Here is a 24900-nt window from a genome sequence, read left to right as displayed (position 1 = left end):
AAGAAAATGGAGGATTTGAGAAAATTTCAGTGGTATTTTCCTAATGAAAAGAAAATTCAGAGTTTCTCGAATCGTGTGTATGATTAGGACATAGATGAAGAGAGATGAACTGAGGATCTTATTCCTGAAACATTTTCTCCTGAATGACTCCTTTTAACACACGTTATACTCACTAGGTAAAATGGCGTTTATATAATTGATTGTAGGTCTCTATAAGGAACATGCTTTATGATAAACCATATTATTTCTTAATTTTAAATTTTTTAACGAAACTAATTAAAAATAGGGCAGCGCCAATTTTTCTTATAGGCTAATTGTGATAATTCTTGGAGCAATTAAAGCACGAGTTACTCTAACCAGGTAACAAGCATTTCTGTTATTTTCTACGTGCCTCTAAAAAGTAACACTCCTTAAGGGGTTAGATACAGCTTACAGCAGTAAAATTTTGGAAATGGTCAATATTTTTTCCTCCAGTACTGTATATTTTATAATAATGAAAATTAGTATATATAAAATATTGCCCTTCTACTATATGAAAAAAAACATTTTTTATGATTTAAAAAAGATATTTACATTTTTTTCTTCAAAATTCAATTCACTATGCAGTGATGAAGCGTTTCCCACATAACTAAAAAAACTATCCAACATTCTATGATGAAGTTTTGTGTGTGTATTTATGCATGTCATATCTACAATATGATGTAAGATCAGTTCTCTACCTTTGATAGATTGTCTGATAAAAAATAAATTCACTTAAAAATGGTCAAATATCAGTATTTCCTTCTAATACAAAATAAAAAAAAATATTATTTATTAAGGAATGTAGTTGAAAGAGCATGATATTGTAAACATGAGTTTCAGCAATAAAATAAAAGAGACAGAACATGAAAAAGTTAACAAGTTTATCAGTTATGAGGGAAACGCTTCATCACTTCACAGTTAATTGCCACCATTTCAAATTAAAAAAAAATAATAATTCCTTTAAATCGTAAATATATATATATATATATATATATATATATATATATATATATATATTTTCATATAGCAGAAGAACAGTGTTTTACACATGCCAATTTTCATTACCGTATAAGATACAGTAATGGAGGGAAAATTTTATTACTGTAAGCTGTACCTAACCCCTTAATGTAATTCATTTTTCTGTTGTCTTTAATTATATAGTATATAGGCCTACACTTAAGACCGTAGTCCCCATCTTATGCGTTGTAAGTTAAACTGTTTAACAAGCGTGAGATCGGAGAAAAAAGAAACTGTTTGGTGTGGTAGGTGTCAACATGTGTGACGTTTCATAATAAACTGTTGCACGTTTAGAATAGTACATTATACAACTAGCCTATAATGGTAGTAATTAAGACGCGAGTATGTTTGTTTATGAAACGAGCGCAAGCGAGTTTCATAATTTTCATACGAGCGTCTTAATTACCATTATAGGCAAGTTTCATACGACTTTTTATGCTCGACCATATTTCTAACTTGAAATTATTCATAAGTATTCATGTTATAGTTATCTAAGTGAAGAGAGGAACTGACCTTCTAAATTGTGAGATGTGCGCAGACGCGAAAGTATTGATTTTTTCCGAGGGACGAATGTCATTGACCTTGATATAATCTAGAGAATAATATGAACATTAATATTGATATAACCTGGAAATTGATTTAGAATTGAAAAACGAGATGATAAATTGAATTTATTTGTATATTATTTACAATTAACGCTAATTATTATAGTAACAGAACATAACCTTCTGCGACAGTATTGGATTTCCAGGCTCCATGACGTTTCGCTAATTGTCTTTCGATTGCATATCCGAGAATAATCGATACTTGCGGTTTTGTAATAGTACAATGGTGATTTCTCATTGGCTGAACAACTGAACTATAATGAATAGGTGTACTTTAATGAGGTGCATTAAAGGGCTACTACCTGGTGTATAATTACTACATTTCGGCATGGTCGAGCATAAACAATATTATTCGCTTACTACACGATATTCATCAGTTTATATTATTATTACATAGTTATTTAGTGTTAAATTCGTGTTTTATGTTATATAAAATGAATTGAATACTAAATAACTAAATAACTTATAGGCACATAAAGATATGAGATTGCTTTGTAGAGAAATGTACTTTAGAAAGAGGTTTATCTAAGTGGTGTGGATCTGCTCCTGAGGGTGCATTAAAAGTCGTTGGGGGTGTAGTAGAGAAAATTTGCGTAATGAGTGAGATGTAATGAGGTGGACATTATAACATGAGGTAGGTCTGAAATTAAATTGAACGAAGCGATTTGCTTTCTAGACGCATTTATTAAAGTTACTGCCGGAAGGTAGTGGGAGTTTATTTCTCTCTGTGTTTTGAATCACCATTTATCCTTTGCTGAATAGAACTTTTAATGGGGGTAACTAAGATATAGCGAAATAAATGGTTGTACCTATCGTATCTCAATTTTAGCCTAGGATCTTCATTCGGTTAATCGGGTTCAGAACCCGGAAGGTAATGGAAGGAATAATATCTTTGAGTTTGTGAGACAGGACTATACTGATAAATAAATAATAAGTAAGAAATATTACACAAATAAGTGTGTAAACAATGTAAGTTACTTACTGTATTTAGTAAACTATCCTTGTAAATTTTATGTTATATTATTGGCTAAGACCACACCGTACACGAGCCTGGCTCTTACGGTAGTGGCTAGAAACATTTTTGTTTTATAAATGCAATTTGTACTCACTAGCTAGTTAAATAAATAAAATAAATATATAAAATATAAATAAATGAAGGAATAAATGAATAAATAAAATAATCTAAATGTGTAAGATAGGAATGAATGAATAAATAAATAAATGATATATAAGTAAACAAATAAATAGTTAAATAAATAAATAAATAAGAGAGAGAGAGAAATAACTCGTCCGGCCTTAATTAAGGATGACCACGAGGATCCGGAAATTAATAGCAAATAAATATAATTAATTAAATATGAATATTGTTATAAAATAAAATGTAATAATTAAGCACCATTGATTTTCAATTATAAAATAAAATCTTAGAAGATGACTATAAAATTATACTTATAAATAAAAGATTTTATTTAAAATTAACATATCCTTAATTAAGGCCTTCTGAGTGGTATAAATGAAACTGTATAATCTGCAGGGAATCTTTAAGAATTTGCGAGATGATTTTTTAATTTCAAAAGATGATATTGATAATATTGTTTTAAAAAATTATATGTAAATTTTGGTAAAGAGCTCCGAGCACCAAAAAATAAACCTGTCACTGACCAATTGAAGAGAGGGATGTTATACTTGGCACTAAGGTAGGGAATACAAGGTTCGTAAATGGCCCTCTTTTCCTCATCAACCAGATGAGCTTGGTTTTGGATCTCTCCATGCATATAGTTGGATATATGATAATAGCCTTTTGTTTTTGCCTGTTTATTGCTATTATATCCGCTCTTCTGTGAGAATAAATAAATAAATAAATAAATAAATAAATAAATAAATAAATAAATAAATAAATAAATAAATAAATAAATAAATAAATAAATAAATAAATAAATAAGTAAATAAGTAAATACGTAAATACATAAATACATAAATAAATAAATGAATAAATGAATAAATACATAAATAAATACGTAAATAAGTACATGAATGATTGAATTAATAAGTAAATAACTAACCAAATAAATAATAGTGAATCAGTGAATAAAAAATTACATGAGAATAAAATTATGCATACATAAACTTTAACTTGCAGTGAATAAAATTAGTGACAAATAAGTTAATATTATTAAGTATATCAGTTGTACCTATTATAAATATGAGGAAGGAAGATGAGTTATTAAAATTACATTAAAATAATAAAATAAAAATATGACGAACATTGTTTGCCACAAAAGTAACAAAATAAATAGTAATATGAAAATTACATTAAAGTAAACAAACAAACCAGTAAATAAGCGAAGAGTATAGAAATGGCAATTAACTAAAAATAACAGTACACGATAAAATAAGAGAATTAAAATTAGTAACAAACATTGCTTGAAAATGCAATTAAACCATGAGGTCAATGAAAAATTAATATATTAACAAAGCAAGCATTTTCTGAGCAAATAAACACGTTACAATGCTTAGAGGCTGTTTCTTTGGAGCTACTTTACTTTAGGTACAAAACGTGTCATTATTTTCCTTTATAATTATAGTATCTCTTGACTCTGACGTCATGTTCTTTCTAATTTGGTTCGAGTATAAATTTACGAAATATGGTTCCCTGCGTAAACGCAGGTGATGACGCATTTAACATTCTGTGCAAAAGTGGTATAAGTGATACAACTTGATGCCACTAGCACAGTAGCGTATAGGTGTAGAATATAGCGGGTCTAACGTACTGTTGGCTCCGTTTCAGATTAAGGCGCCACGCTATTGGAACTAATTAGGTGCAGGTGCAAGAAGATGCGAACAAATGAATATCGAGCTTGCCTTCCATAGCCACAGTATGCGCGGGGTCTTGTAATTCATGTGTGAAAAGTCAATTAGAAACAACATACTACTAATAACGGGCGCTTATATTAGCGATTGACGTGAGAGGCAGTAGTTTTACGTTTTTATTATGTAGTTTATCACTTTAAATCGGACATATAGGGTATTTGTCCCCTAGGGTAGCGATATTTTCACCCGTACTCTTTGTACAAGATACATTTTTACAATATTCATTGCTGGGTAACTTTCGGTGCTGGACCCCGGACTCATTTTACCGGCCTTATCACCTTCATCTCATTCAGACGCTAAATAACCTAAGATTATTATAAAGCGTCGTAAAATAACCTACTGAAAAAATACAATATTCATTTATTTTTTTATTTACCCTATTTATTTATCCATTCATTTCTTTATTTTTAATTAATTCTTTATTTATTTCTTTATTTATTCATTTATTACGGCAGCACAGGCTCGTGCTGAAGATCATGTGAACATGTGTTTGTATAAATACATTCACTTCATTCATTTATTTATTCATATATTTCTTTCTTTTCCTTTCTTTTTTATTTATTTATTTGTTTGTTTATTTTTTCTGCATGTCCTTTCTTTCTTTCTTTCTTTCTTTCTTTCTTTCTTTCTTTCTTTCTTTCTTTCTTTCTCTCTCTCTTTCTTTCTTCATTTGATTGTTTGTTTCTTTCTCTATTTATTTATTTAATTATTCCTTTATTTACTGCATTATTTACTTTATTTGTTTATTTATTGCTTTATTACCTTATATATTTACTTATTCATTTCTTAATTAATTTATGTATTTATTTATTAATGTAATGTATTTTTTTATTTCTTTATATTATTTCTTTATTTATGTATCGTTTGTATATCTTCATTCATTCATTCATTCATTCATTCATTCATTCATTCATTCATTCATTCATTCCATACCTGTGGAGTAAAGGTTAGCGCGTCTAGCCGCGAAACCAGGTGGCCCGGGTTCGATTCTCGGTAGGGGCAAGTTACATGGTTGAGGTTTTTTTCCGGGGTTTTCCCTCAACCCAATATGTGGAAATGCGGGTAACTTTCGGTGTTGGACCCCGGACTCATTTCGCCGGCATTATCACCTTCATCTCATTCAGACGCTAAATAACCTGAGATGTTGATAAAGCGTCGTAAAATAACCTACTAAAATAAAACTAATTCATTCATTCATTCATTCATTCATTCATTCATTCATTCATTCGCAGCAACAGAAGAATAATTACAATATGGGTCAAGATGAAACATGAAAATATATTAAGAATCGTAAAACTAAAAACTAAGCAATTAATTAACGCAGTACTACAACAAAAAAAAACTGTAACATGTAGGGTAAACATTGGTAATTTCGTGATAATTTCATGAAAACTAATTTAAAATGCAAATGTGTAAATATATCCTTATTCCGATTTTTTCATCTAAAAGACGATAACTTGCTGTACAAATCTGGAGACATAAAAGATTGGATACGTTCTTGAATATGTGCCAAAAACCACTTTTACAACTTAAGCTGAAAGGTTTGTTATTTCGTGATAACCTTGGTAATTTCGTGATATTGCTTGCATTTCGTGAGAGGTAGAAGAATTGTGGAAAAATGCATTAAAGTCAAATGAAATTCTCATTTACTGTTACAAGATTTCAAACATAGTAATTCCGTCTAATATTCATAGCAAGAAAACATAGAAATACACATCAACACATAATAAGAATGTAATCAAAGTGAAAATTTAAATTGAAAAGGGATATTCTTTTCCCTGAAAGGGTGACACTTTCATTACGGACTTTACTATAGCCTATATTACTAGGGTAACTCCAAAAGTAATGCATAACGTTTGTTTAAAAATTATATTTTTATCCTACAGCTTTGCTGTTTTCACAGAATGTAGATGCATCCTTAAGGAACAAAATGTCACTTTTCCACATAATCCCTGTCCCTTTCAACTGCCTTACGTAACCTAGAAACGAGGGCCTCTAGACCAGCACGGTAAAAGTCTGGACCAACACGTCTGAGGCACTCTTTAGCAGCGTGCACAAGGGAGTCATCTTCTAACCTCTTTTCGCGAAGGGATCCTTCAGTTTACCAAAGAGATGGTAATCGCACGGTGCCAGTTCAGGACTGTAAGGCTGTTGTTTCAGTGTTGTCTAACCGAATTTTCTGATCTGGTCTGTGGTCTTGTGACTGACATATGGCTGTGCGTTGTCGTGCAGAACATCCTGCTTCTCCCGATGTCGTCGAACACGAATCAGTCCAACTTAAAGTTTCTTAAGAGTTGCAACATATCCGTCAGAATTAATGGTGGTTCCGTGTGGCATGATGTCCACAAGCAAGAGTCCTTCTGAATCAAAAAACACAGTAGCCATAACGTTTCCTGCCGAAGGTGTACTTTTGAATTTCTATTTCTTTGGTGAATTTGCATGATGTCACTCCATTGTCTGCCTCTGTCTCCGGTCCAAAATGGTGGAGCCATGTTCCATCTTCTGTCACAATTCTTGCAAGTCATCTAGCACTTATCATTGACACTTAGCATGATAACAAATCAAACAGAAGCTACACTGAACCCATTGGGTCTCCGTTTTCTTTTTTGTTATGACATCTTGTCTTCAGATTTCTAAAATTCCTATTGTAATACATTTTATACTATTTTAAAAGTTGTAACACTTAATGCTCAACAAAATTTCGCCTCAAACAGCTAAGATTTCTATCAGTACAGCTAAGCCTATATGGCGACTACAGATTTATCTATAATTCCAAAAACATTTCCTAAAATTTAATGAAGATACAATAAATCTTTGTACCAATTATCATATGCTTACCTTTAGTAATAAGCCTGTAATGTAATTACAAACATCCACAAAATTTGTACGCCTGAGAAGTCGACACAAACTTGCTCTCTCCAAACATAAAAGCTCACTGAAGCAACTACAATAGTCACACAAAGCTTAGCTGTATGTTTCTGGAAACTGGACAACATATGCAATCCCTTGGCGGAAATTTGGATCGCGTAACACCATTGGTTAGTTCACAAAAGAGCAAAGAAAAAGTATCACGAAATAACCACTGCCACGAAATTACCAATGTTTACCCTACTAACAAAGATATATAAAAATAATAATAGTAATCACATAAAACAGTAGAAAATCTAAGACTAAAAAACTAATCAATTAATTAATATAATATTACAATGACAAGAACTATAGCTTGTGATTGGGGAACAAATAAACGAACCAACAAAACAATTATCGTAAACACATATCAATAGTAAAAACTAGCACTACCGGTATTAGTAATCTTACCCGAAGAAATACAAGGTGGACATCTAAAACAATTATTATCATGTGTAACTGCTATTTAAATCGATTAAAGACGAAACTATTGTCCCATTCAAATTTATTTGTGGGTTTGTTGTATTTAGAACACACTCTCAAAATGGGATTTTTATGCAATATTTTAGATGTCCTGAAATGGAATAATTGAAGTTTTCTTAGATTCGTTTTACTGACATTGAAATGTATTTGTTTAAGTCACTCTTTGCTGTTTAACATGCCATTTAATGAGTTTATGCAGGAATATTTGCTCAGCAATTACCGTGCAATTAGAAAGAGAAATTAATTTGAATTCATTTAGAAGTTGACTGTCTGGAATTTTCCGCTTATAAGTCGAGTTTTGAAATTTAACTAAAATAGTTATATTACATAAATAACATTTATCCTGATTAGAAACTAGTATTAGGCCTATATACTTTAAAATTCGGAAAAATGAAAAGAATAGAGCAGTTTTATATTTATTAATATTATTAATATTATTATTATTATCATTATTATTATCATCATCATCATCTGGCATGAAGCTGTCTCATTTCATTCTACTGTCCTAGCGCAAGAGCTATTCCACTTCAAACCTATCAAGATTTCATATTATCTCCAATTTTTTTTGGGTACTTTTAACTCTAAAATAAATTTGATCCGTGTATATATTTTTTTTTCTAGAAACCTAATTTCGGCAGATAAATTACGAAATTTTCTAAAGTAAGCCGTTTGTACCAATTCCTCGGATCTATCTATCTCCGGTTCTAATCACTCATATTATTTAGTATTGGGCTCAGATGAAAAGTAAAAATCCCAGTGAAATAATGAAATTTGGACCCTTCAGTAATTTGAGAAGGGACCTACATTTTTCGGTTATTGACGTTATAAACTAACACGCTGAATTTTTATTAATTATACAAAATATGCTTATTTTAATGTATACGTGAACATTGTGTGCTTCATTAAACTATTATTGCTGACGTAATTTCTGGCACTGAAATAGTAGGCCTACTGCATAACCGCCAGCAGCCACGGTTGTCCTAACGTGCATCTCTTACCCGCGGGTAAGAAACACTAGCCCGACGGTGCACTGTGCTGCTGACCGCTGCCATAGATGAATGCCATGAGACATTGTACTATGAATAAAGGTGTAATAGGCAGACTTTAGGAATTCTTCAGTCACCAAGTATTTTAAACGTCTCAGTAAATATATTGTTCTTGCTAATCTATTACATTTCATATTTATATGTGGTACCAGGATGAATCTGGATCAAATGTTACACCAAGAAGCTTTACACGAATTTGTACATCAGCATCGGCTGACTCGCCCCCATACGGTAGTTAGGGAAACATCGTAGTATCGGTGATTACACAAACCACAATGTAAAGTAATATTACTGATGTAAAACATGAAATGTACGCCGCTAAAACGACAGAAACAAATTATGGGACATCATGAAATGGATATTCCCTACATTTAATTAAAGTGGTTCAGAGCATATATTAGCTATATGAAAACAAAAATACGGGTTAAAATAAAATCAGGGAAATTCAGTAATGGAATAGAAACAAATCGAAAAGTCTGACAGGTTTGTGGCTTGTCAGCAGTTTTAATCAACATTATAGTACATTGACGTGATAGTAGATGACTTTTGTACAGATTATTATTATTATTATTATTATTATTATTATTATCATCATTATTATTATTATTATTATTAACAGATTTACAATGTAATATCACATCTTCCTGTGACCAATGTCGTATGTTCTTATTTTTTTCTCCAATTTTTCTATCTTCCCAATCCCGTTCTTGCAGTCCTTTCTCTGCCAACGCTTTATTTGTCTAGCAACCAAGTGTTTTGCGGTCTACATCTGCCTCTCCTTCCCTCTGGAATCCAATCTAAAACCCTTCTTGGTAGCCTTCCATCATCCATTCGCTTTACATGTTCATACCATTCTAACTGTCTATATTTTACGAAATCTAAAATTGTGTTTTATTTATTCATCTGTTGCCTGGTCACTTCATTTCTTACTTTTTCAAGTTTAGAATGTCTGGCCGAACGTCGTAAAAAATCAATTTCTAATGCTAGTAATTTTGACCGCAAATTTTGATTTACCTTCCATGTTTCCGCTCCATATGTTGTCATACTTTGGACTATAGGCAGATAAATATTTATTTTTGTTTCCTTAAAAATAGTCTTGTTCCATAATATTCCATTTAACATCGCTATTGCTGATCTTCCTTTATTTATCCTATGTTTAATATCATCATCCTGTGTAGTATTTTTATTAATTTTCACTCCTAAATATTCAAATTAATTGCACTATTGTACAGATACGGAAATAAAATTTGAACCTCTCTTATTATACAAGTTACGCTTACAACACACTGCGCATGTGCAGTAAACAAAATCCCCTGTATATATGCTACTTGTGGACAGTCGTGTGAAATTGTTGTCTACATACAGGAGGACTTCTCTCAAGACTCGCTTAAAATTTTAATTCCGTATCTGTACATAGTGTCAGATGGAATAAGAATCAACTGAACACATTTTAAAGATACAATATTATTATTTTCGGATGTTGTGGTAATTTTGCAAGATACTCGAGGACAAACTGCAGAAAACAGTTTATTCTTTTAATGGTATTTGTAAGATTTTTAATTTAAAAATTGCAAAAAAAAAAAAAAAAAAGAACATATTTAGTCATTTATGGCAATAATCCAGTAAGATAAAGAATAATCATAGAAAATATGATATTGGAACAAGTATGACACTTCAATTATCTAGAATGTGATACAACGTTGGCTTACTTTTAAAACTTCGTAACTGCATTTGAGAAAATTACACTGGAGAACAAAATAACTTTTAATTCTCTTTATAACCCAGCTAGCAACTGCTGTACATTCGTTATATTTTATAAAATATAGTAACATTTGGAGGCATATGAGATGTTGTCAGCGGACGCATTTTGAAAATATACGCAGATTTCAACATCCGGAAAAAAAAAATGGAGTTACAAGGTTTCTGAAGTAAGCCGACGATATTCTACCAGAAGCATGAATATATATATATATATATATATATATATATATATATATATATATATATATATATATATATATATATAAGGAACTTCAAAGGTAGCATTCAGAAAAAATGGAGTCATTGGAAGAACACTAAAGGGGAAATGTATACAAGAGGCCCTGTACGTTTCTATAAACTATTCCTGTACCGACGTTCTTTATGACAGTGAATCATGGACTTGCTTAGTTACTTCCTTGCAAATGCCTTTTATAGAGTCTGGAGATTCATTGCCGCCTTCGCATAAGTCCACCATCGGTGCTTATCCTGAGCAAGATTAATCTAGTCCCAACATCATATCCCATCTCCCTCAAACCCATTTTTATATTATCCTCCCATCTACGTCTCGGCCTCCACAAAGATAATATAATTATCCCTCAGGTCTTCCAACTAACACTCTATATTCATTTCTTGATTCACCCATTACGTGCTACATGCCTCTTCCATCTAAAACTTCTGGATTTAATGTTACATTTGGTGAAGAATACAATGCGTGCAGTTCTGCGTTCTGTAACTTCCTCTATTCTGCTGTAACTTCATTCGTTTGCTCCATATATTTTCCTAAGCATTTCATTCTCGAACATACTTAACCTCTGTTTCTCTCTTAAAGTGAGAGTCCGAATTTCACAACCATACAGAACATCAGGTAATATAATTGTTTTATAAATTCTAACTTTGTTTTTTCTTAAGCAGACTGGATGACAAACGCTTCTTCACCCAATAATAGCTGGCATTTTCCATATTTATTCTCCGTTTAAATTCCTCTCGAGTGTCATGTATATTTTTTAGCCTATTGTTGCTCCAAGATGTTTGAATTTTCCACCTTTCCAAAGGTAAATTTACATTTTTGTACTTCCATTTCTTACTATGTTCTGGACAGGTGCCATAATCATATACTTTGTTTTATCGGGATTTACTTCCAAACTTATCTCTTTACTTTGTTCAAGTAAAATTACCATTTTTTCCCTAATATTTTGTGGATTTTCTCTTAACATATTCACGTCTTCCGCATAAACAAGAAGCTGTATACAAGGGCATACAAAAATTTATTTAAAAAAAGGAAATGAAAATATAAAGGTAACATCTAAATATGTTTTCAATAAATGATAAAATTAAATAAGATAGACTTAAATGGAAATATATATATATATATATATATATATATATATATATATATATATATATATATTGACTGAATGGAGGAATGAAAATTGTCCGAATAAATACATTCATATAAACCAAAGGGGTTCATATCTGTGGTGTAACGGTCAGCGCGTCTGGCCGCGAAACCAGGTGGCCCGGGTTCGATTCCCGGTCGGAGCAAGTTACCTGGTTGAGGTTTTTTCCGGGGTTTTCCCTCAACCCAATATGAGCAAATGCTGGGTAACTTTCGGTGCTGGACCTCGGACTCATTTCGCCGGCATTATCACCTTCATCTCATTCAGACGCTAAATAACCTAAGATGTTGATAAAGCGTCGTAAAATAACCTACCAAAGGGGAGAGGAAATATCAGTGAACCTGTTAGAAGATGGATTGATGCTAAGGAAAACCGTTAAACCTGTTCTTGGACTGATGATTATGATGATGATAATTGTGTTCATATCTTTCCGTCATTTTGAGGTGTATACTTAACCATATCCTTTTGAGCACTTTCGTGAACATAATGCTCGTATTTTAGACTCCCGTAACCCAGGTAATGTCTATGCACGACATGTGACTTACTGACAACGGGATGATATTCACGTTCTCATCCGATATCGAACTCACGACATTTATTTCCACGAAGCGCCAACACTGCGCCCGAACATCGTATGATGTTGGAGACTGAAAATATCGGCAGTTGAGAAACATCATTAAATTATGTAATAAGTGAATGTACTTGAAAGACGTAATATGCAGTCTTTTCGAGGAAATTTAAAACCTGCCGTCTTTTCTAACCACATCATTCACATTTCCGAGAATTTTGTGTGCGGAGATCAAATATCTCTTTCAATTTCATACTTGTCGTTTCTTACATTCCCTCCAGCTACTAATAGAGAGATGTCTGCAGTCCTTTTATAAACATCGAGAGTTTGTTAAACATTTCTTTCAAGGCTTGTTTATTCATTCCTATACCGCGTGTACCATGAAATATCCTGCAGAAGAAAATCTTGTTACAAGGGTAAAATGGGTCTCTTAAAAAGACGTTAATGTACCAGAATTGTCACTAGGTACGTTGATACTATTCGAAATAATTGGATCATGTTCACCAATGATATTTCTGTTCTTCGTTTATTTATCTAAATTCATATTTACAAAACATATATAAATGGCTAAGAAGTGATACCACAGTCTAGTATACAATACATTCACGAAGCTTGAGTTGTGAGGGTACTAGGAATAGTAGTCTGTGCCGGTACTATTTCGCATTGTCTGTAATGAGGCGATATTAGCGATCCTAGTGGTTAGCAACTATCTTTGGAAGCATATTTACTACGTATTGAGCTTCGTGACTGTAATTACTAGACTGTGGTGATATCTTGTATGTGTACATTTGTAGGCGAATAAAAAAATGCTTTAAATATTAATTTTTTTCAAACTAGACAAGATTTTCAATCTATATATGTTTCTGTTTTGCAAGATCTTCTACTCGAGGACAAAATAATAGTTAACTGTTCAATTTTGTGAACATAATAATAATAATAATAATGATGTAGTTAATCTAAATAATAATAATAATAATAATAATAATAATAATAATAATAATAATAATAATAATAGTAATAATAATAATAGTAATAATAATAATAATAATAATAATAATGTAGTTAAACTAAATAATTACCATTATTGTAGATTCGAGATAACACTTTAAAGCCATCGATATGTGACCGTGTCCAGGAAACCATCCAAGTCGCAAGTCGTAATTCTACTGGAGAACTAAAAGAAATGATTCGGTCGAAACTATCGATTTTAAGTTTTTAACGCCATCTGTTAAACGAATTATCGAACTATCTATAAATTAAGTTACTCAAACGATTGAAGCACTTGAAAAATTTGACAATTATTTTTTAATTTAATCCAGCATGGATCAGAAGCCATTTTCCCGCAAATCACTGTCTCTAAACATTACATTTCAGTTTCTTATAAATCATTCTTTTTTTTTTTTCACATAGCGAAGCTCATTCTTAAAAAAAAAACACTCAGAATTTTACGCTAAATCACAATCTGTCGTAAACAGAAAACTTAATTTCCCGAATTTTCAGTATTGCTAAATCCATAAGAGAGTCACTGGAATTGATACAAAAGAGAATCATCAAAAAGTGTATTAAAAAGTCTATTGATTACCCTACTAAACTTTTTTAATCGGACTTTAATTTTTTTAAATTCGAAGATATATACAAATATACATTACTAACTTTCTATCATAAGGAGAAGACAAATTTCAACATATATTATTAGCATAATTATAATACGAGAAGGAACACAGTATTTTATTTCACAGAGTCCAAAAGTTTAACGGCTGCTGGTATGAAACATGACTTCAATTATGGCTTAACATTATACAGGGTGATTCAGGATCTCTGCAACAAACTATGGGGATCGCTAGATCTCGCAATGAGAATCATTTTTCGTAAAACAATGTTCTCCGATGCCTCATAATTAACCGTAAATGTCACTAAAACCTGTCTTTTCTTCGATGTCGCGTAGCTCCTTCACGTGGCACTGGAGAACATAGGGTGTTTTACGAAAAATGGCCCTCTTAGCGAGATCTATCGATCCCAGAGTTTGTTGCAGAAATCCTGAATCACCCTGTATAATAAATTAATTTCTCAGTACCCTGATTTATAAAATATATGTACGATGAAATTTAAACTTTAAATTAAAGAAATTATTAAGAAAACTTAATATAGAATTAGATAATTAATTGCCAAATATTAGCTAATCTTATTCGCTTGTAAATATTAGTTATAAATTCTTTCAGTTGTAATTAGGCCTACTCATTTTATCATATAGACTATTGTTTGTAATCTATGCTATTTTTATTACTTAAATATATTTTATTGTAATTCTTCTTTCTGCTTATCTTCAGTGAAATTTTGAACCCCTAACATGAGCGTTGCTCATACGAAGGTAAATTAATTTAATTAAACTTTTTGTTTTAATATTTAATATATAGTTTGTAATAAATTATATTGTGTTATTTATTTACTCACTCATTTATTTATCTACTTATTTATTTATTTTTTTGTTTATTTATTTACGAGGTCTTTTTCTGGGCACGGTCTAATATTGTAATCCCCTGGTAGAGGGGCAGAGAAGGCCTGATGGCCTTATCTCTACCAGGTTAAATAAATACTAATACTAATACTAATTATATCATAAATGAAACCATAAACTTTTACTATATCCAGCAGTTCGGAAGAAAGACTGTGTACACACAAACAGCAGTCGGACCAGTTTATGAAAAACCACTTATTCGATACTTATTACGTACGTTTTCGTGAAAATGTTTAAACTCGATTTTTTACAGCGTCGCAGTAACTTCCGTACGCCTACATACACTTTTTATAACGAAAAAATAAAAACTACCAGTAAAATGTCGTAAAGAAACCCAGTTGCCACCCGACAGGACATGAATATGCTTCTCCAATATACAGAACTGATGTTTCGTTCATTAGAAAAAAATACAGGTTACGCACAGAAGCATAGTTATATAGATGGCGGAGAATACTATCCCGCAAGGCATGACTTTCATGTTTACACGTGCTGTGTGAAGCTGTTGCCGGGGCTACCAACTGCTGCGGCTGGTGTTGAGACAATTAAGACACCAACGCCTGACGGATCCTCGCGCAAGTAATAATTCACTTCATTTGGCTCTCCCCCGCACTCTCAACAATGGGGATTGGGGACTGGCCACCTGAAACCCTCCGCTCGAACATGACGTCCATCACCACTACAGTGTGATCACGAACAAGCTGTGCGAACGCATCTATTCCGCCTGAATTCATGACGGATACAGGGAGCTGACCAAACAAGTTGTACAAACAACACCTGTTTCACTGGATTCATGAAGGATACAGAGAGCTCACCATACAAGTTGTGAAAACAACACCTGTTTCACTGTGGATTCATGACGGATACAGAGAGCTCACCAAACAAGTTGTACAAACAACACCTGTTTCACTGTGGATTCATGACGGATACAGAGAGCTCACCAAACAAGTTGTACAAACAACACCTGTTTCACTGAATTCGTGACGGATACAGGGAGCTCACAAAACAAGTTGTACAAACAACACCTGTTTCACTGAATTCATGACGGATACAGAGAACTCACCAAACAAGTTGTACAAATAACACCTGTTTCACTGGATTCATGAAGGATACAGAAAGCTCACCAAACAAGTTGTACAAACAACACCTGTTTCACTGGATTCATGACGGATACAGAGAGCTCACCAAACAAGTTGTACAAACAACACCTGTTTCACTAGATTCATGAAGGATACAGAGAGCTCACCAAACAAGTTGTACAAACAACACCTGTTTCACTGGATTCATGACGGATACAGAGAGCTCACCAAACAAGTTGTACAAACAACACCTGTTTCACTGGATTCATGAAGGATACAGAAAGCTCACCAAACAAGTTGTACAAACAACACCTGTTTCACTGGATTCATGACGGATATAGAGAGCTCAGCAAATAAGCTGTACAAACAATACCTGCTTCACTGGATTCATGACGGATACAGAGAGCTCAGCAAATAAGCTGTACAAACAATACCTGCTTCACTGGATTCATGACGGATACAGAGAGCTCAGCAAATAAGCTGTACAAACAACACCTGTTTCACTGAATTCGTGACGGATACAGGGAGCTCACAAAACAAGTTGTACAAACAACACCTGTTTCACTGAATTCATGACGGATACAGAGAACTCACCAAACAAGTTGTACAAACAACACCTGTTTCACTGGATTCATGAAGGATACAGAAAGCTCACCAAACAAGTTGTACAAACAACACCTGTTTCACTGGATTCATGAAGAATACAGAAAGCTCACCAAACAAGTTGTACAAACAACACCTGTTTCACTGAATTCATGAGAGATACAGAGAACTCGCCAATCAAGATGTACAAACAACTCCTGTTTAACTGAATTCATGAGAGATACAGAGACTCACCAAATAACTTGTACAAACAACGCCTGTTTCACTGAATTCATGGGAGATACAGAGAACTCACCAGACAAGTTGTACAAACAACACCTGTTTCACTGAATTCATGGCGGGTGGTGCGTTTTGTAAACTCTGTGACAAATTAATTTTATTTCCTAGAATATGTATTTATCTATAAGATACAATAATAAATAAATAAATAGATAAATAAATTAGGGTTACTTTAAACTCTCCAGCAATATCCTTAATATTTATGCCGTTTTGAAGGCGTTAATTAATATTTACTTTGTTAGAAAAACTCAGACAAGAACGTATTGCAACATGAATGCTTTACCGGTATACAGCGGCTTGGATTCTCGTTACAACACCCACGTTGTACAGGGACATCATTTTATTTTTACTTCAATTTTTATTGTACCTGAGTTTTTTAATGTACTTCACCCCCAGCCCTTCTACTAATGAAGTTCCAACTGTAGTCCACACAGAACCAAAGCCACATATAGTAAACAGTAGACCTACTGAGTTAGTGAGTATAGTTCGTTCCAGAAATATGTTCGCGTTTTCCAGTGACGAAAGAGTTTTCAATATTGAATCATATTTTCGCACAGGCACTGTCGTCCGTTTGCCTACGTCGCATCCCGATTTCCCCCACCTGCTTCTGCTCACCTCTCTGTAAAGGCTAGTAGCTGGTCTGTCTTAGTTCTTTTTTGAAAACATTAATTTCTGTTAGTAATTGGACGTCTACGTAATATTACACAACTGTTTAAAAAACTTAAATAAAAGGGCCTCTTTAAGTAATTAACTATCATGTGATTTCCCCCCTTTCTACGATCCTGCGACATAACCACTTGGACGGACTGTAGATAGCATGTCTGAGTAATTTTATCTGTGCGGGTTGGGCAGAAGTGAAGATTGAATATACAGTACGTAAGGTACTCTTTTATAGAGTAGGTACAGAATTATTTCAACATGAGTTACCAGTACGAAGGACGTAACTGGTAATTAGAATTAGATGTAATAGTCTATAGTGCGATAATATGCACAAAAGAACTGAAGCCTGTATTGAAATGAACGGCTACCATTTTCCAAAATGTGTTACGCTGCATAATGAATTCGTTCGCATGGATAACTCAGTTCGTGTGTAAAAACACTTATTGCTAATACTGTACTGTATCTTGATTAAACAAAAACCTAATGAAAATTATCAAACTCAAAATCACGATATTTCCTAGTTTACGTAAATTGATGAACTACTTTTCTTCCGTCCTATACCTAGTAAAGTGATTTGTTTGTATTTTACGCCAGTATCATCGAACTCCAGTCGTGGAAGGGGGTAGCAAACGGTGTTTCCGATTCTTAACCGTAATCCTAAGGTATAGCCAGGTTAATATTAAACATGTTAATAAAAATAAAATTATGTCCCTGTACTACTTTGCTGCTTTCTTTAAGTTCAAACGCATTCTGCTAACTGGGCGGAGCTGTGTACGTGAAGGTACACCACAGCAGATTTAAATGATGTTTGACAGATAAATATAACATAAAATATCATATCATATATCATATCGTATCATATCATTTATCATATCATATATCATATCATAACATAACATATCATATCATATATCAAGGTACACCACAGCAGATTTAAATGATGCTTGACAGATAAATATAACATAACATATCATATATCATATCATATCATATATCATATCATATCATATCATATTATATCATATCATATCATATCATATCATATCATATCATATCATATCATATCATATATCATATCATATCATATCATATCATATCATATATCATATCGTATCATATCATTTATCATATCATATATCATATCATAATATAACATATCATATCATATATCATATATCAAGGTACACCACAGCAGATTTAAATGATGCTTGACAGATAAATATAACATATCATATCATATCATATCATATCATATCATATCATATCATATCATATCATATCATATCATATCATATCATATATCATATCATATCATTTATCATATCATATATCATATCATAACATAACATATCATATCATATATCATATCATATAATATAATATCATATCATATCATATCATATCATATCATATCATATCATATCATATAATGTCATATCATATATCTTATCATATCATATATATCATATATCATATCATATCATATCATATCATATCATATCATATATCATATCATATCATATCAATTTCAATATCAAAAATGTATGCCATGGAGTCATACCAAACCTGTCTTCCTACACGGGTTGTACATTACCTTCCAACATAGCTGCGTAAGAGGAAACACGAGGAAGCAGCCCTGAAAGCTATGCCTACTTTATTTCTTCTTTATTGTCTCTCCCCACCCTGAAATTCAAATCCTCTCCGGAACGATGGTGTTTTGTTTCCGAACAATTGGAGTTGTAATCTCTCGCCTGCTTCCTTGACGCAGCGAAGGGAATTTCACCTCCCGATGGACTGGTCTGCGAGATCAAAAATAATACAAATAATATATGAATAGTGTTGCTACGCAACGGCCTCGATATACAACGCCAGTGTGAATATAGGAGTCATTTTACACGTCAATGCGCACGCTATTGTACAAAAACGACTGGGGGAACAGGGAAGTAAAGTACCACGCATTCTTATCTCCGGTACAAGGTAGATAAAAGTGCTCCACCCTGCATGGAAACGTCCCAGGTGTATATAATTTAATTTCGTGACAAAAACAGAGCAAGAAAATAAGAACCCCTATCAAAGCCCAGAATTCCAAATCTTCATTTTAGAACGCTGCTTAAACCAGAACTTTAGAGTTGAATATCCCAGACCGAATATCTTTTTTTTTTTTTTATGGTTCTTCTCAATGCCTCCAGTCAATACAGAATATTTTCATAAAAGAAATGAATCGAATCTTCTATTTAATGACCTTAAAGGCTATAAACTATGCTCTGCAGATAAGGAGTTATAAGAAAAGCGACAGAGGATTCATAGAACCGCGAAACCATGTGGCCCGGGTTCGATTCCCGGTCGGGGCAAGTTACCTGGTTCAGGTTTTTTCCGGGGTTTTCCCTCAACCCAATATGAGCAAATGCTGGGTAACTTTCGGTGTTGGACCCCGGACTCATTTCACCGGCATTATCACCTTCACCTCATTCAGATGCTAAATAACCTGAGATGTTGATAAAGCGTCGTAAAATAACCTACTAAAATAAAAAATAAAAAAGATTCATAGAACCCCTATAATTGCGTGGAACTTTTAATCTGTGATTGTTAACTTATTGTGAACATAGTTGGGGTTGTATGGATATTCGAGATTTGAAATAAAATTACATTTTTATTATTTTTATCTTTATACTTCCCGCATTTAAACTGAAAAAAAAAAACACTTCATAATCAATTCCTCATTCCATGAGGCCTAGTCTCGAGACAGCAATGCAACTGTTAATCGAAACGATTCACATCAATATGACGCCAATGAGAGAAATGCATTCTTTTGGAAATTTAGAATTAGACTATGTTAAATTAACTATTTCTGTCTTTATACTCCCCGCATTTATTTTCCCGCCCCATTTGTGTAGGAATAATGAATTCATTATGATGTCACATTCATTTGTTCTCCCTTTATGTTTCATAACGGTTGACTTCAGTGAATACAGGAGTCATTTTACACGTCAATGCACATGCTATTGTACAAAAGTGACTGAGAGAACAGGGAAGTAAAGTACCACATATTTTTTAACTCCGATACGGGGTAGATGAAAGTGCTCTACCCTTCACGGATGTATAAAATTTAATTTCGTGACAAAAACAGAGCAAGAAAATAAGAAAATCAATCAAAGTGAAAAATCCCAGAGCGCTGCTTACACAAGAACTTTGAAGCTACTTTGTTTTAAACACATCATAATTTCAGTCATGCAAAATCTGCTGCAATTAGACTAATTAACGACGTCACCGTATTGACTACGGCTCTTTCAACAGGCAAAGGTTGAGTCTTGAGTTCTCCGCCAAGCGAAAACACTCGTTTGTTTTTTATTCAAATAGAATAATTGCAGTAACCAGCACAAATTATTTCTGAACTCCCTGTATCATTAATTTATTAAAGATATACGAGGATCATAGAACAATAACGTAGGCGACCCTAATCGTGTATGAATTCAAAGGAATAGGTGTCATTGACACCCTTGCTTCGTATGGCACTATGACCCAACACTTATACGATCTATTGTGCTAACCTTCAACCTAGGCGCATACCCAAAATCACACCGTCTGACTTCACTAAGGTTCGCTGCGTACCCAGGTTTAGAGCAGGTAGTCCCACTCGTTCTAGACTAGCCTCCCCTCCCCCTCCCACCAACTCTTTTTATTCATTGACTCACCACTAAGAGCACTAGACGAAAGTAACGCATATTAAATTACCGGTTCACAGATTTCGCTTTCACTTAAAGCAGATTAAGAATATTTCTTCATTAAATGAAACGGATGTACTTTCCATTGTCTCCTCACTACGTCTTTTCTTTTTAAGAAAAATAAACACTGTCTCTTGTTTTGCCATTGTAAACTCTAACATTTATATTTACTTTATGTGCTATAACTATTATATTTAAGTAAACAACATTTTTATATTTGCTACACAAAACTAACATTGACTGCCTCCGTGGTCTGTAGGTCAGCATGCTGGCTTTCAGATCAGGAGGTCCCGAATTCGATTCCCGGGCTCAGCTCTCGGTTAATTTTTCTTGAAGAAGAGGAATTCCCTGGGTGTCTAGAGTCTGGAAATTTGTATGAATGTGAGTGTGATTGTGAGTGTGCCGAGTTAATTAATTAACCAATCATCACAAATATAAAAATACATCAGGACTGTCGCTGGGCACTAACCTGAACACATTGTTGACAAGTAACTCCATCTGTTAGCACAACCATAAAGCATCTAATAGATGCTCTAGAGTAACCAACAACGAAAAAAAAAAAAACAAAACAAAACAAAACAAAAAAAAATAGACGAAACTAACACTGAAAATTACGCCAATAAAATCACAACAAACCTGACATTTTAACTGTAATAACAAGCAAGATTGAAATTTCAGACGGTTTAAATTTCAACCAATCAAGATCGGCCGGCAGACAACAAGGAAACAACTACCTGAAAATGTACATAACAGAATTTATTTTACTTACTACGAATTGACAGGATAACACAGAGGGTTTGGAATTGAACGGGTTACATCAGCTTCTTGTCTATTCGGATGACGTGAATATGTTAGAAGAAAATCCACAAACGATTAGGGAAAACACGGGAATTCTACTTGAAGCAAGTAAAGTGATAGGGTTGGAAGTAAATCCCGGAAAGACTAAGTATATGATTATGTCTCGTGATCAGAATATTGCACGATATGGAACTATAAAAGTTGGAGATTTATACTTCGAAGAGGTGGAAAAATTCAAATATCTTGGAGCAACAGTAACAAATATAAATGACACACGGGAGGAAATTAAACGCAGAATAAATATGGGAAATGCCTGTTATTATTCGGCTGAAAAGCTTTTGTCATCTAGTCTGCTGTTAAAAAATCTAAAAGTTAGAATTTATAAAACACTTATATTACCGGTTATTCTGTATGGTTGTGAAACTTGGACTCTCACTTTGAGAGAGGAACAGAGATTGAGGATTTTTGAGAATAAGGTTCTTAGGAAAATATTTGGGGCTAAGAGGGATGAAGTTACAAGAGAATGGAGAAAGTTACACAACGCAGAGCTGCACGAATTGTATCCTTCACCTGACATAATTAGGAACATTAAATCCATACGTTTGAGATGGGCAGGGCATGTAGCACGTATGGGCGAATCCAGAAATGCATATAGAGTGTTAGTCGGGAGGCCAGAGGGGAAAAGACCTTTGTGGAGGCCGAGACGTAGATGGGAAGATAATATTAAAATGGATTTGAGAGAGGTGGGATATGATGATAGAGACTGGATTAATCTTGCTCAGGATAGGGACCAATGGCGGGCTTATGTGAGGGCGGCAATGAACCTCCGGGTTCCTTAAAAGCCAGTAAGTAAGTACAAATTGACATATAATTTTGTGTAAGTTATTTTTTTTTTAGTTTTAAAAAATCTGAAATTTCCGGTGGAGAGCATCTTCGAAATCGGAGCGGAAATTTCACCCTGCCGGGCCACTCCCTAAATTTATCACTGAGTATAATAAGCCTGCATGTATCTTATAACTGCCATGAATACACAAAATAAACAAATATTTCATGTACGTTACCATGGAGATCTTGGCAAATGAAAAGAGAATGATATTTTTTACATAGATTCCTATTATGCAGCTTCCCACACGAGTTACAATGTTGATTTAGTACAGATGAATAAACATACTTGCCATACCATATGAATATAAATAAATGAATAAACATTTTGTGTGTGGGTTGCCACGGAGCTATAATAATGTTTAATGTAGGCTACAGAGTTTTTAAATATAAGTCGCTATGCAGGTACAAAACAAATGAATAAACATTATTCCAATAAAATCTGTCACGAATATGGACATTGATGCATGTTTTTGTAGTGGAGTAGTAGATGTGTGACGTTGTATCCTGTTGGTTCGCAGGAGCGACGAGCCAGTGTCCAGCCAGTCCGGAGCATGCGCGCTCCACGCCAGACCGTCGCTCACCCCTACTGCCTCAGTTAGTTCTGAATTCGACCGCCGCACGGTGCAGCCAGTAGCCACGCTCAGATGGTCGTAGCGCGCGGTGACACATCGGTGTGGAGGGTGTGCTGATCTCTGTACAGTGAAATCTTCAAGTGTTATTCTCGTGTGCTGGTGTTCGTGGGTTGTGTGTTCGACGCGTGTCTTTAGTGTGAAATTCGTTTACTTTAAAAGAAACAAGTCAAGTATTAAGAACATTTTAAACTTCGTTTCGATAGGATTTAATTTTTTTTAAAGTTGAACTTTGTCGTTATTTAGACTTCGGTGTTTATCGTGTGTTAATCTTAGTGTTAAATTTGGTGACAGCGATGGAGATGTGAATATTGGCCACTGAAGACAACAAGTTTTCATCTCTGAGTAAGTAATATAACTAATTTTGTATTTTCTTATAATTGTACATAAATAGGCTAAGCAAACCGTCGCAATATTCAATTTCAAATGATACTCTATTTCTTAGGATTAACAGATACAGGGGTACAATTATTAAGGTTGCAGCTCTTCATGTTGGTAACTTTAAAGAGGATCTGCCAAGAAAACGCAGGATTACACACGAAAACTAGTTTTATAAAATTACAGCAACAAACTCAATGACATCGTATCAGAGAAATGGACGTTAACAAGAAATCTTCTAACATCAATAGAAAGTATCCAATTGTTTTGTGAGGTAAATTTTATTGCTATCTCATTCAACACTTACCGATTTTCTCATTAGGCCTAGGTATATGACATGTCTGTAATATTACTGATTTCTCTAACTCTGGGGTATTGTAAGTTTTTGTTTGCCTTTTTGACAGATCTATAATATCACTAATTCCTGTATTTCTGGTGTATTGTAAATTTTTCTTGGAATCCTTGAGATTTGTGTGAAAACTCTTCGAAGCAATTCATGCGACAGAGGTAACGAATGGGTTATTATTATCATAATTATTTTACAAAATATATTTAGTTGTATGCTGATAAATTTACAATAATTCGTTGGCCTCAATAGATAATAAAATATAATGTAAAATTTACGCTTCATAATCGAACCTCAGCAATTATTTTTGTTATACAACAGGTATCAGCAGTG

At 33.4% G+C, this 24900-nt stretch overlaps 1 protein-coding gene across 3 annotated transcripts in view; it reads left to right on the top strand.

Annotated features, from left to right (window-relative positions):
• alpha-Man-IIb (alpha-Mannosidase class II b) overlaps nucleotides 1-24900 on the top strand; it is a 1305824-nt gene that overhangs the window by 484396 nt on the left and 796528 nt on the right. For all 3 annotated transcript variants that reach the window (XM_069835935.1, XM_069835933.1, XM_069835936.1), the window contains one exon: nucleotides 23733-24188. The gene's annotated coding sequence lies outside the window, so the exon portion shown is untranslated. The remainder of the gene's footprint in view (nucleotides 1-23732; nucleotides 24189-24900) is intronic.

The sequence above is a fragment of the Periplaneta americana genome, chromosome 9, assembly GCF_040183065.1.
Source record: "Periplaneta americana isolate PAMFEO1 chromosome 9, P.americana_PAMFEO1_priV1, whole genome shotgun sequence".
Classification (NCBI taxonomy): domain Eukaryota; kingdom Metazoa; phylum Arthropoda; class Insecta; order Blattodea; family Blattidae; genus Periplaneta; species Periplaneta americana.
Note: the sequence above shows the minus strand (reverse complement) of the source record. Positions and strands in the feature narration are given on the sequence as shown.